Genomic DNA, 14396 nt, shown 5'->3' on the forward strand with positions numbered 1-14396 from the left:
CCAGACCAATAGGGACAACTCTAATTTTAATTTGGAAAAATATAGAAGACGATGTTAGGTCTAGCCTTTCTTCAGGTTTTTTTTAAAAAATATTTATTTATTTTTTAAAGAATTCTTTTTTTAAACTGTATTCATTTATCTTAATTTGAACAAAGAGGGAGAGAGAGAGAGAGAGACAGAAAGTGAGAAAACAAGCCACCAGGTCTAGGACTTGAACCATGATCGGCCATGTGGGAGTCCAGCACCCTTAACCACCATGCCACCTGCCGGCCCCATATTTTATTTATTTGGAGGGATTAAATATTGTCAGCCCAGTAGGAGCAAACAGCCCTCTCACCTTGCAACTTCCCAAGGCAATTCCCTTTGAAAAACCCAAGGTGTACATAGGGATGAGGGCAGTGGTGGCAAGGGATCATCTGGGTAAGAGCTGTGTGATGGGGGCCGGCAGGTGGTGTGGTAGTTAAGGGCGCTGGACTCCCACATGACCGACCGTGGTTCGAGTCCCAGACCTGGTGCTTGCTTTCTCACTTTCCCTCTCTCTCACACTCTGTCCTTCTCTGGTCAAATTTAAATCAAGAAAGAGATAGATAGATATATAGATAGATAGATAAATAAATAAATAAATAAATAAATAAAAAGATCTGTGTGATGTAAGGCACATCAGAGCTGAAGGGTGGTCGAAGGGTGATAACATTTAGACTTTTTACCCAGAGAGGCAGGTAAGCTTGACAGGGTCTTATCACACTGCCATCTGCACACCACACCAACCTTCCAGGCAGCCAGGATTGTGGGCACGCCCAGGGTGTCCAGGTGAACCCGACATTCAAACCTGGGCCTCCCACATGGCTCCGGTACCATGCGGTGGCACCCCACTGACAGTGCCTCCACAGCTTCATAGAAAGTTGTATTCACTCACAGCCTGTCCTGCTCCTTCCCCTGCCCAAGTTTTCTGGACGTCTGTGAAGAGGGTACAGTTCCCTGCCCCTCCCTGTCCGTGCCATTCTGTCATACTTTTCTCTGCAAGGTTCTCTCATTTCATTACTCCTTTTTTTTTTTCTCTTTTTTTAGAGAGATTTTTGCTATAGGGCATGTGTGCTCACCAAAGAGACAGAGAGACAGAAAGCAAGAAATCACACCCTAGAGGGGAATGGCCACACTGCAGCCTATTCCCCTCTGTTCTCTCGGGATCTTGGGCACACACACACACAGACCCAGCATGAGTTTTAAGCCGCTGGGTCTGGTCCTCAAACCATGGTTGACTACGTGAGTCCAGTGACGTAACCATTACACCATCTGCTGATCCCTCATTAATCCTTTTTATCCCCTGTCCCCTCTTTCACTCTCCAGCTGCCATTCTGTTCTTATGAAATGTGAAGTACTATTATAAGTGAAAGTGTTGAGTTTACAGAACCAGACTTCATCCTCTTTCTTTCTTCACTCAGCAGTAACATTTCCGAGATACGTTTATGCTGCTGTGCATAGCATCCAGAGCTTCCAGCTGCTGCCCAGGATTCTGTGAGCCCTCCACTATCCACCTCTCCATTCCCAGGGAGACAGCTTCCTACACTGTCTCCAAGCCACACTTCCACTTCACACTGGGACGAAATCCTCGCATGCTCCTTTCATGGGCCTGTGATGGTATTTCCCCAGGAAACATGGCGAGGTGCAGTAGTGCTGGGTCTCAGAAGAAATGCTTTCTTAATTAAACAAGGGACTAGGGGATAACCTCCTTTTCAAACTGACATACAGATACTTCATTCAGTTGACCCAGAAATTGAAATCGACTTTTCATTGTTTTTTTTTTCTCTCTCTCTCCATTCCTGAATAGACATCAATCGTGTTCACGCTTCATCCAAAAACAATACGCACAGCATTCCCGCTGTTAGATAGTGAATTCAGTTCCATTTTATTTTGAATCTGAAGACAGTATTGCTATTGATTTACATCAGAGTTGGCAATTTTCGTTTTATGTGATCTTTCAAAAAAGATGGTTATGCATAAAACTCTAGGAAGTGCATTTTGGTTGAATTAAAAAATAAAATGTCCTTCCCTGTTACTATATTGTTGGCTTCGGGTAGATATTTTTCACCTTCAAATATGCCAAGGTTGTGCCATGCGTGGGAGAGATAAAGGAAGGAAGTGTGTCCAAGAGGACGCCTCTGGTTGATTTTTTTGGACTGTGAATGAGACTGCAGTATGTTTCCCCAGGAATGAAGTAAAATGTTGTTACTCAGTTCTACACGTCTGTCCTCACAGTGAAAATCAACAATAGAAGCAGGTTATGATGCACACCGAGTTGCCTAGAAAAACCTCCAACACGGAGGCGTATGACGCTTATACTGCAGGTATTTCAGATCATTCTTAGTCTCTAAGATACTAGAATGTATATGCCAGGTGGGCAGGGCTTTTGAATCACTGTAAAGCTATTTTTAACACTTTAAAATAACTTTTACAGACTTGATATATTATTTTTTAAAGATTTTATCTAACTTTATTTATTCATTTAAATTTGACCAGAGAGAGAGAGAGAGCAAACCACCAGGTCTGGGACTCAAACCATGGTCGGCCATGTGGGAGTCCAGTGTCCTTAAACACCACTCCATCTGCCGGCCCCAGACTCGATATATTATTGCAAGAGTTAGATTTTCCAGGGATGAAGAGTCTCCCAGCACCTCCAATTTGCGTAGACAGATGGTGGCTTTCAGACCATCTCTGGATCAAAAGCACATCGATGGCTGCCAGACCCCAATAGGGACAAACAGACTGCTTACCTTCTGCTTCCCAAAGTAGTTCCCTCTGAACAACCCTGGGGTGGACACGGGGATGAGGGCGGTCCAGGCAAGGGGCCATCCAGATAAGATCTGTGCGATGGGAGGAACTGGCATGTAAGGCACATCAGAGTTGAAGGACCGTCTAAGGGTGATAACATTTGGACATACTTTACCTAGAGGTGATTAGCTGAACATTGTTACTTACATCTGTGGGTTTCCTTGAAATCCAAAGGGATTATATGCATTGGCCAAAGTCACATCAGATTAAGCGGCTCAGCTTAATCAGGTGCAGTGGACTCTCATGTAGTACACCATGGTTCGAGTCCCAAACCCGCCAGCTTGAAATTCACACCAGGCATGTGTGTGTGCATGCCCAGATTCCCGAAAGGAGAATGGAGGAGAAGGGACTATGGTGTGGCCATCCCCGCTAGGGGGATGATTTCTTGCCTTCTGTCTCCCTGTCTCTCTCTGTCTCTCTGGCGAGAACACTGTGTGAGTGTGTCTGTGTTTAATTGTGAATTAAACACTACTATGTCTTCTGGGTTATAGAATGACACATAAGAGTTTGCAGCTCAGTCCAGTTGTAACAGACTTTCACTATCCAGTAAGCAGTACAGTGCCACATGTACGTGGACTTGAATTAGGCATAAACATATAATGCAAACTCGGGAACCAGCAGTTAGTGTAATGGCTATGTCACTGGACTCCCATGTAGTCGACCACAGTTCGCGTCCCGGACCCGGTGACTTAAAACTCACGCCAGGCGCGTGTGCATGCGTGCCCAAGATCCCGAGAGGAGAATGGAGGAGAAGGGATTGCGGCGTGACCATCCCCCCTGGGGGGCGATTTCTCGCTTTCTGTCTCTATGTCTCTGTCTGTCTGGCGAGCGCACGCGCCCTACAGTGAAAAAACCTCTCCAAAAAAAAAAAAAAAACATATAATGCAAACTCTATGGCAGCCAACAAAAAGAAGGAGGAGAAAATGGAATGGTACAAAGTGGTAAAACCAGAGAAAGCGAGGAAGCCAAAAGAAAGAGAGGGCAGCAAAGAACAAAGACAATGAAGAGAAACCCACAATAAATATGATAGACATTAATCCAGCCATGTACATAAACACTTTAGGGCCGGAAGGTGGCATGGAGGTTAAGTCGGCTGGATGTATGGATCGAGTCCCACACCCGGCAGCTTGAACAGGCAGACACATGTGCATGCGTGCCCCAAATCCCGAGAGGCAAACGGAGGAGGAGGGATTGCTGCATGGCCATCTCCCCTGAGGGGTGCTTTCTCAATTTCCTTCTTTCTCTTTCTCTGTCTCTGTCTCTGTCTCTTTCTCTGTCACTCTCTGGTGACTGCATCCACCCTATAGCAAACTAAATAATAATAATAATAACCACTTTAAATGTGAATGGTCTAAACATACCAATTGAAAAATTGAGACTATCAGAGTATATTTTTTTAAAGTCTCAACTGTATATTGTCCATAAGAAACCTATACGCCAGAGGGTGCATGTGTGTACAGGGGGAAGAGAGAGACAGACAGAGAGACAGAGAGAACATCCAGTTAGGCCTGGTAATGCCACTATCATTTTCCTCCCCCCAATATTCCATCCCCTCAGTATCCTAAACACATACCTGGGTCCTGGTATGTTCCCAAGCTGAGGGAGCTGGGACTGGAACCCTGGTTGGCCATGTAGGATCCATGCACATCCCTTAATTGCTGTGCTATGGGACTGGCCCAAGAAACCCACTTTAAATGTAAAGGTACATACTAAAATAAAAGGATGGGACCAGTTCTGTAGCCTAGTGGTTAGGGAAACTAGATCCCATACTGCCAACTACAGTTCAAATCCCAACCCTGGAGGCTTAAAGAACACGTAGGCACATATGCATGCATGTCCAAAATCCTGACTGGATGGAGGAAAGAGCCCAGCAGATGCTTTCTCCTTCTCCCTTTCTTTATTTCTCTTTCTGGCGAGCACAGATGCATGCCCTCTGGCAATAACAAAATTAATTTTTGAAAGGTTTATAAAATGTAAAAATAGGAGTCAGCCAGTGGCAGTTGGATCCTATAATACATGGTCCCCTGTGTGGTTTGAGTCCTAGACCTGGAGGCTTCAAAAACACATCAGGTGCATTTGTGTGTGTGCCTACAATCCTGAAAGGAGAATGGAGAAGGAATTCCCATGTGGCCACGTCCCCAGGGGATGGCTTCTCAATCCACCCCCTCCCTGTCTCTATCTGGCAAGTACACTCACACTATAGTTAAATATATATATATATATTTATGATAAAGTAGAAGTACGGAGAAACCTATACCATGTTAACATCACTTCTTAAAAAGCTGGAGCAGCTATATTAATACCAGACAAAGCAGACTTCAGAATAAGGAAATTAATCAGAGATAAAGAACATTACAGGGACTGGCAGGTGGCATGATGGTTAAGGATGCTGGACTTCCACATGGCTGACCGTGGTTCGAGCCCTGGACCTGGCAGCTTTCTCTCTCTCCCTGTCTATCTCTCTTCTTCTCTGATTGAATTAAATAAATAAATAAAGTTAAATAAAATCATTCTTAAAATAAAAAAAAGAAGGGCATTGCATAATGATAAAGAGGCCAGTTCCTCAGGAAGACATAACTATCCTTAATGTGTGTTCACCCAACAATGGAACATCAAAATACTCAAGGCAAAAGCTGAGAGAACCACAGAGAAACAGGTGAGTCTGCTACGGGAGTTGGTGGCCAAACCCCTCTGTCAGTCACTGACGATCCAGCAGGCCCTCAGTGAGGAGGGGGGTGAGCTGAAGGGCTGCGTTAAATTGACATTTATAGAGTACTTTACCCGATGGCACCGAAATACACGTTCTCCTCCACAGACTCTGTCCGGACCATAAAACACACTTTAACAACTTTGAAAGAATAAATATTACCAGGCTACTCAGTTATTTTGTCACACCAGTAACAGACCCTATTCATCTGAATGTATCTGACTTGCCATAGGAAAGGAATTAGAGTGCACCTTTTAAGAAGCACAAAATTAGACAATTTACGGTGAAATAACGTTTTTGCTACCTACTTGAAAATCCTAGAGCTTATAAATCTAAAAAAAAAAAAAAGTAATGTATTCATCTGTCGTTACTGATTTCTAGAACCCAAAAGATGGTCAGTTCCTGTCCATCAACAGACTGACCTCCAACCTCGCAGGGGTCCTGTTTTCCCTCCTTTGTAGAAAGGGAAAGCATCCGGTCCCTCCAAAGCCCAGTTTCTCTATGACGTCCTCCACCCTGGCCGCTTTTACTTTCTGTTCTGCCTGCATTACCCCACGAGGACTGAACATTGGTCACAGTTCTTTGCTCTAAAAATTCCTTCCTAAAGGACCCAGGGAGATCCACACCTATGTGTCATCAACCTTACCGAACAGGTCACCTCGCCTCAGTAATGACTTACTTCTTATTTCCTGAGGGAGAAAGCACTCCTCAGGGGGGTGTGGGGCATGTTCACACATGCACCTGGAATGTGCTTCAAGATTAGAACTGTAGCCAGACAAGTGGGATCCAGCTCCCTTAGCTACTAGGCTACAGGGCTAGGCGAGATAGAAATTCTCATACCTGTCTTACTGGGGCACCATGCTTCTGTGCTCGCCAGTGCACCATGGAGCCACCGTGGCGGGGAGCACTGTATTGCTATTAGTAGAGTCTAAGACAGGTTGATCTTTTAAGTCTCCCCAATGCTCTTCACGACTCCCAACATGAAAGTTAATATCCTCAAATCTTTCCAAAAAAAATCAAATCTTTCTCTATAAAACCATGTAGGCCATACTCCCTTTATTCTGTGTGATATCATAGATTTTCGTAAACCTAGGACTTCAATAGGAACAAAATTTGGAGAAGTCATGTTAGTATTTTCTGGCTTTGTATTTTAGCCTGTTGACATTCTGAATTCTGATGTTGCCACCCATCTTTCTAAAAGTGGGAGGCATCTGAAAATTTGCTAAGTGATCCTGACCCTGTTGATGTCACCAGCATACAATTTTTTAAATCCCAAATTCTGAGGTTCGGAGGTCAATAACCTCAGAAGGTAAACCTCAATTATCCTGAAAGGGGTTGAGGCATAGAAGATGGTCACAGGCCAAACCACACTTCTGGCACTGGAGAAAGAGTTGAGGGGCCAGCAGGTGGTGTGGTGGTTAAGGCGCCAGACACTCCCACAGGGCCGACCATAGACCATAGACTTGGTGGCTTGCTTCTTTACTGTCCTTTTTTCTGTGTGTCTGTCTTTCTCTGGTCAAATGAAAATAAATGAATTAACCAATAAAGTTAAATAAATAATTCTTAAAAAAAAAAAAAAGAGTTGAGATGCACTGGTGGTTCATCTTATTTGGTCAGTCAGTGAGTGAAGGAGTCATGGGGGCCAGCTAGGGTGGGAATGGATTATGAAGCTCGTGTTGTTTTTATACCTGATGATACAGTGTCCATTCTATAGCCCACAAATCAAACAGAAATTCAACTTTCAAGTCTAATTATTTAAGAAATATACTTCAAGCAGGTGGTGTGGTGATTAAGGTGCTGAACTCCCACATGGCAGACTGTGGTTCAAGTTCCAGACCCAGTGGCTTGAGCGCCTGGGTCCAGGCGCGTGTGTGCCCAAAATCCCAGGAGGAGAAGGGATGGTGGCCACGCCATCGAAAGTGATTTCTTACTTTCTCTTTCATTGTCTCTCTGGAGAGCATATGTGGCTTATGGCAAAAACCTGGAAAAAATATATATATATATTCCCCCAATCAAGGGCCAGCAGGTGGCATGGTGGTTAAGGGAGCCAGGTCTCACATGGCTGACTGCACCATTCAACTCCCAGACAGCAGCTTGAAAAACAAACCAGACGTGTGTGCATGTGTGTCCCAAATCTCGACAGCATGGAGAAATGGAGAAGGGATTGTGGTGTGACCATGCCCCATTGGGGAGGTGCTTTCTCCCTCTCCCTCTTTTGCTCTTCCTCTGGAGAGTGCACACACCCTCTGGAAAAATTTTTTAAAAAGAAAATGAACATATTTCATAAGGCAAAAGTAGCCCCAAATAGGGATAACTTAAAGGATTTGGGTAAAGTAAATTGAAGATCATCTGGAAAGGACTCACCATTGTAGATGCCAGTACTGACATGATTCATTGGAGGAGGTCGAAATATCTGCATGAACAGGAGTTTGGAAGATGTTGATTCGGACCCTCAGAGATGACTCGGAGGGGTTCAAGACTTGAGTGGAGGAGGTAACTGCAGATTGGTAGAAACGGAAAGCTAAAATTAGAACTGGAGCCCGCGATGTGACTGAGTTGCTGCAGTCTCATGAGAAATACTGAATGGATGAGGAAGTGCTTCTCATGGATGAGCAAACACAGCGGTTTCTTGAGACAGAATCCCCCTCCTGATGAAGATGCAATAAACCTGTTGAAATGACAACACTTGAACGTCCTTGAAAAAGCAGGGTTGACTCCAATTGGGAAAAAAGTTCTGCAAGTAAAATGTGATCAACCTGTTCCCCGCGCTACAGATAAATCTTCTGTGAAAGAGTCGATGAATGTGGCAAAATGCACTGTTGTCTTACTTTAAGAAATTGCCACAGGGTCAGCCAGGTCGCATGGTGGTTACAGTGCTAGATCCCTACAGCTCACTTCCCAGTTTGAGTCCCCAGCCAGTGGCTTAAAAATGACACCGAGAATGTGCCTGTGCATGTTCGAGATCCCAAGAAGAGAATGCATGGTCACCCCTTCTCCTGGAGGGTGATTTTTTTCCCTTAAAAAGAGAAATAAAAAGAGAAGAAAGAAAAGAAAGAAAGAAAGGAAGGAAGGAAAGAAGGAAGGAAGGAAGGAAGGAAGGAAAGAAGGAAGGAAGGAAGGAAGGAAGGAAAGAAGGAAGGAAGGAAGGAAGGAAGGAAAGAAGGAAGGAAGGAAGGAAGGAAGGAAAGAAGGAAGGAAGGAAGGAAGGAAGGAAAGAAGGAAGGAAGGAAGGAAGGAAGGAAAGAAGGAAGGAAGGAAGGAAGGAAGGAAAGAAGGAAGGAAGGAAGGAAGGAAGGAAAGAAGGAAGGAAGGAAGGAAGGAAGGAAAGAAGGAAGGAAGGAAGGAAGGAAGGAAAAAGAAAAAAGAAAGAGAAAGAAAAATAAAAAGAAAGAAAACGAAAAGACGACAGCCACCCCACCCTGAGCAGTCAGTAGCCTTCAGCACTGAGCTAAGACACTCCTCCAGCAAAAATAGTGTGATTCACTGAAGACTCAGACTGTTAGCACCTTTTTTTAGTGAAGGCGTGTGCCGTTGCAGACTATAGTATAGTATAAACATGACTCTAATGCCCATCAGGAAACAAAAGCAATCCGTGTGACTCACTTTATTGTATAGTCACTTTATGTGGCGATCTGGAACCAAACCCACGATATCGCCAAGGTACGGCTGTACTGGATTTTATTTCCTTCCTTTGTGCCGCCCTGCATGTTAGCCAGGACAGATAGCACAAAAGGGTTGAGATGGATGGGCTACTCTGTGGTGTTCTAATTTAACTTTGATAAATGTATTTTTAAAAATATTTTATTTTATTTTATTTATTCATTCATCCATTCTAATTTGACCAGAGAGAGACAAAGGGAAAGTGAGAAAGCAAGCCACCAGGTCCGGGGCTCATACCACAGTAGACCACGTGGGAATGTCCAGCACCTTAACCACCACGCCACCTGCTGGTCCCCGATAAATGTCTTGTAAAATTTTTAACTTTACTCCTAATCTGTGCATTAAATTGGTCTCCCAAAGAACCCAGCAAGAATACTATCTAAGAAAAGTAATGATATCTGTAAAGGTGAACACGTACTAGTTCTTGGGCTTCCAACCAGGCAGCAATCATTCTAGCCTCTCGGCTTTAGAAGGATCCAAGGGGCCAGCAGGTGGTGTGGTGGTTATGGAGCTTTATCCCACCGGTGGCTTGAAAATCTCCAGGGCACGTGTATGCATGCCCAAAATCCTGAGAGGAGAGAGGAAAAGAGATCGCGACATGGCCATCCCCCTTCACTCTTCCTCTTTCTCTTTCTGGCAAAATCATACACCCTATGGCAAAAATCTAAAACAAACAAACAACCCCTCCCCCCATGAACATCCTTGCTGTCAAACAACCCCTCCCCCCCAAACATCCTTGCTACTTCTCAAAAGCAACCACAGTGCAGAAATACTGTTGGGTAAGAGGACCAACATTCATTTGTACTAAGATGCAGCAACCTCATTTTAGCTTTTTTTTTTTTCTGTTTGAATAATTTTATTTGAGTTTATTTATTAATTTATTTTAATTTGACCAGAGATGGACAGAGTGAGAGAGAGAGAGAAAGTGAGAAAGCAAACCACCAGATCCAGGACTGGAACCATGGTTGGCCACGTGGGAGTCGAGTACCCTTAACTACCCTGCCACCTGCCAGCCCCTCATTTTAGCTTTTATGTCCTTTTTAAAAGACTTTTTGCACTAACATTTGCTTTAAAACAATCTCAGAATTTTAAAATGCTGAATGAAAGAAACCACTGATTTGGGGTTGTAAAAAGTCCTCATCAAAATGGAGTCACTTGTGTCAACTTGTGTCAAATCCTGACAGTCCAGTTAGGAGCTGGAGAAGGCCGTGAAGTGGGTATTCTCGTGTATATATGCCTGACAAGATCTAAGACAAAAAGCTGCAAAAACCACAGCCTTGCACAAAGGCCACTGCACATACAAAAAATTCTTCTATTGGGATAATACTCTGCAACTGCTTGTCCAACCTTGGACCGACATCCCCTTGTTACTGATCCTTGTAAGCCGAGGATAACTGTTTCAAAACAGTCCCCTCATTTTACCCTTGAAAACCCTTGTCTTCATCTCCTAATATACACCAACATGTATTTCCATTGCAATGTCCATTCCTGAATAAGTACCATTTTTGTTTACAGTCTGTGTGTGTGTGAGTTTAGGTTCACCACCTCGCAGGATCAAAATCATATACTTAACACCAATCTGTATTTACAAGATGCTAACCAACCAACCCCAGTCAGGGCCATTCGAAAACAAATTTGCAATAGGAATTTTCCAGATAAGTATGGTGTTTTATGCTTTTGTAATGCTATTCTTTGGCACAAGTACAACGAATAGTTTATGTACAAATGTGGTTTACCTAGACTTGTGGCTGTAATTTTTCACATTTTGACACTAGGGAAAGCAAACACGCACCATTCCCATTTATTCCAGAATGGGAGAAGAGTGTGGCAAAGAAACGTTGGAGAGGTTTAGAGGACGTTGTGAATAGGGTGTCCTCCAACAAGGCCATCCCATTCGTTTAATGCTCTAACTCAGGCACTAAGGAAAGGATCTCTCTTGTTATTCTTTTTTGTTTTAATTTTGCTTTGAGCAGGTACAAAGAGGAAGAGGAAAGATTAGGGCAAGAAATGCCGATTACGATTCAGATTTACTTTTATTTCAACTCACGTGTTCAACTCCAGGCGTGGCACCAGCCTGGCCTTTCTTCTACCGTCACTGCTCTGGTTACCAACGCCCTCTGTTCCACCACATTGAACCTATTGTCATTCAGAGCATGTGAAATCCAGCAGGGTGAGTTCTACCAGTTAGTTTCCAATGTGTTCTTGTGTGTGTGGTTTTGTTTTGTTTTGTTTAACCTAAAGCTATTACTTATTAAAAATAAAGATATATTAATTAGAAGGGCCAGCAGGTGGCGAGCTGGATCCCATATGGCTGAATCCATGGTTCGAGTCCTGAACTTGGAGGATTGAAAATCATGCCAAGGGACCAGCAGTTGACATAATGGCTATGTCTCTGGACTCCCATGTAGTCAACCGCAGTTCGAGTCCCGGACCCGATGGCTTAAATTCACTCCACTTGTGCGTGTGTGCCCAAGATCCTGAGAAGAGAACTGCCAGGCATGTGTGTGCATGCCCAAAGTCCCAAGAGAAGAATGGAGAAGGGATTGTAGCATGCCCACCCATCCTGGAGGGTGATTTCTCACTTTCCCTCTCTCTCTGTCTTTCTGGTGAGTGCATATGCCCTATAGCAAACATCTAATATATGTAGATGTGTGTGCATATATATGTGTGTATACACATACACAAATTAAAGTGGTTATATATAAATATTGAAATATCTGACCTTTGCAGATGCATGTATTTCTTCTAGTGCCTTTACTTACTTATTTATTTGTTTGTTTATTAGGTTTTTGCCTCAGGATGTGTGCACTTGCCAAAGAGACACAGAGAGATCAAGGGAGGGAAAGTGAGAAACCACCCCCAGGGGGACTGCCAATTGCAATCCCTTCTCCTCTGGGTCTCAGGATTTTGGGCATCCACACACACATATCTGGGCATGATTTTTCAAGCCTCCAGGTCCAGAAATCGAACCATGGTCAGCCACAGGAGAGTCTAGTGCCTTAACCACCACACCACCTGCTGGCCTCTAATGCCTTTATTTTTCTGCCAAGGATTTTTGGTTTTGTCAAATTTGCTTATCCTGTTCTTCAGTCACTTGCTGGGTTCTTTTTTTTTTTTAATTTTTTTTTTTTAGCCTCTTAAACATCTGTAACATTGTTTAAGATCTCTTTTAAATTGGTGTATTTTCTCTAACATTTCAGTCTGAACTCTTTCTTGAAGGCTCATTTTCTGCCAACACTTGCGATTGTCAGCCGTGGCTCCCTTAGGAGGAGCTATTCGCCCTGAGCGGTACTCTGGAGGCCAGGCTGTGGAATGCAGGATTGGTTTGTTTTTATGCTTTAAAATAATTTTAGGTTTAGGGTAAAGCTGCAATATGATGCAGAGGATTTCTGTAAGTACTTTTTTTAAGAGAGAGTGTAGAAGTGGACATAGGGGAGAGAGAGAGCAAGGCGTTCTGTTTTCACAGTTCCCGTGCCAGCCTCCCTGTGAGCTAGGACTCCAGCTGCACACTACCGCACCATCCTATTAGGTTGGACCCCAAACCTCCCGTGCAGCCTTAGCCCACACACGGGAGCACCTCCCATTTGCACCACCGTAACTGGGCCTTTAGGACACCTGTTCCATAGCTTCCCCTATTACTAACGCGGCAACTATCGTGCGGTTAGTAAAACCAAGAAACTGTTAACTAAACTGCAGATTCCAGTTTTTAAAATAATTATTTATTTTATTTATTCATTCATTTTTTTAATTTGACCAGAGAGAGACAGAGGGTGAGAGTGAGAGAGAGAGAGGAAGTGAGAAAGCAATCCACCAGATTCAGGACTTGAACCCTGGCCAGACATGTGGGAATGTCCAGCGCCTTAACCACCACACCACCTGCTGGTCCCACGGCAGATTCCATTTGGATTTCATCTTTGTTTTTTTTTTTTTTTTTACTAGTGTCTTTTTGTTGCTTTTGTCATAGTCAATCTAGAATCCTATCCAGGATTTCACATTTCATTTAGTTGTTACGTTCCACTGCTGTTTCTTTTGCTCTGCTAAGTGTCAAGGGGTTCTGATATTCTTGGGTTTCATAAACAGCTCTGGATTGACCTCTCAAGCTCACATGTGATCTTTTCATTCCGAGACGCTTAGTGACTGCCTCAGTTCGACCAGTGGGGAGCAGTAAAAGGAAACAGGGAGTAGGAGGGAGTGACGCCCCTTCCATAAAAGAAAGTGAAAATGATTCTGCAGATTCCAAACTCTGAATAAAATACGTTGTGCTTAAATGACTTAAAAATTAAACTACCGAGGGGTTCACCCCAAGGACACAAAATGAGAGAACCCAAAGATCATCTCACCCACCTTTTCAGTTTCACAAAGCAGAAAACGATCATGCTGCAGAGGAAAGAAATGGGAACTCTCACTTTGACACCAATTCGTAGCATTTATTGACATGTCCATTTAAAATGCTAGGAAAGCTGTATAAATTGTAAACATGGAAACCAAACACTTGCATAAATTATTTCAAAAACTCTACAGCACATTAGAAAACAGTGCAGCTAATTGAAGGGTCGAAACATAACTGACAAATAGAAGGGAGGGCTCGATTACTAAATCATACACCCACACTGAGATTTAAGTGCCCGTCTGAGACCAGCAAACCATGATTGTCAAGTTCAAGTTGCAGTATTGATGCCACGGCTGGCTTCAACTTGCTCTGCACATTTTCGTACATTAATACCCATAACTAGGAATGAGGATGCAGGAAGTCGAAGAAATGGACTTTGACAAAGGAGGAGACAAGTGGGCACCCCGAGCAGCTCTGCTGAGCACCTGTCCTGTGCCAGGCAGCTCCCTCTGCCCGCTCCCCGTGGGGCTCTGGGAAGGGCAAGGTCGAGGGCAGTTCTACCTTCTACTCCCCTTTTCTGAAATGAGTCTTCTGGTGCTCAGAGCGACTGAATCAGTGAATGGAGCCTCAGTTCCTCCAGTATCCCTCTTCTTTTCCAGCTGCACGCGCAAAACCACCAGGTGTCTGCTTCGAACTTGGCCCTGTACTGTTGCCACCTTGCACTCAGGGAGTCAAGGTCTGAATCCCTGGAACCTGGTGGGCAAGAGACTATTCAGGATGCTCCAAGCAGTCCAGACAGGTTCATGCAGTCAAGGACTCGGAAACTCCCATCACTCGGAGTGTTACCTCTGCCCCTTCTCCTACTCACTC

The sequence above is a fragment of the Tupaia chinensis genome, unplaced genomic scaffold (genome assembly GCF_000334495.1).
Source record: "Tupaia chinensis unplaced genomic scaffold, TupChi_1.0 Scaffold000140_1, whole genome shotgun sequence".
Taxonomy (NCBI): domain Eukaryota; kingdom Metazoa; phylum Chordata; class Mammalia; order Scandentia; family Tupaiidae; genus Tupaia; species Tupaia belangeri.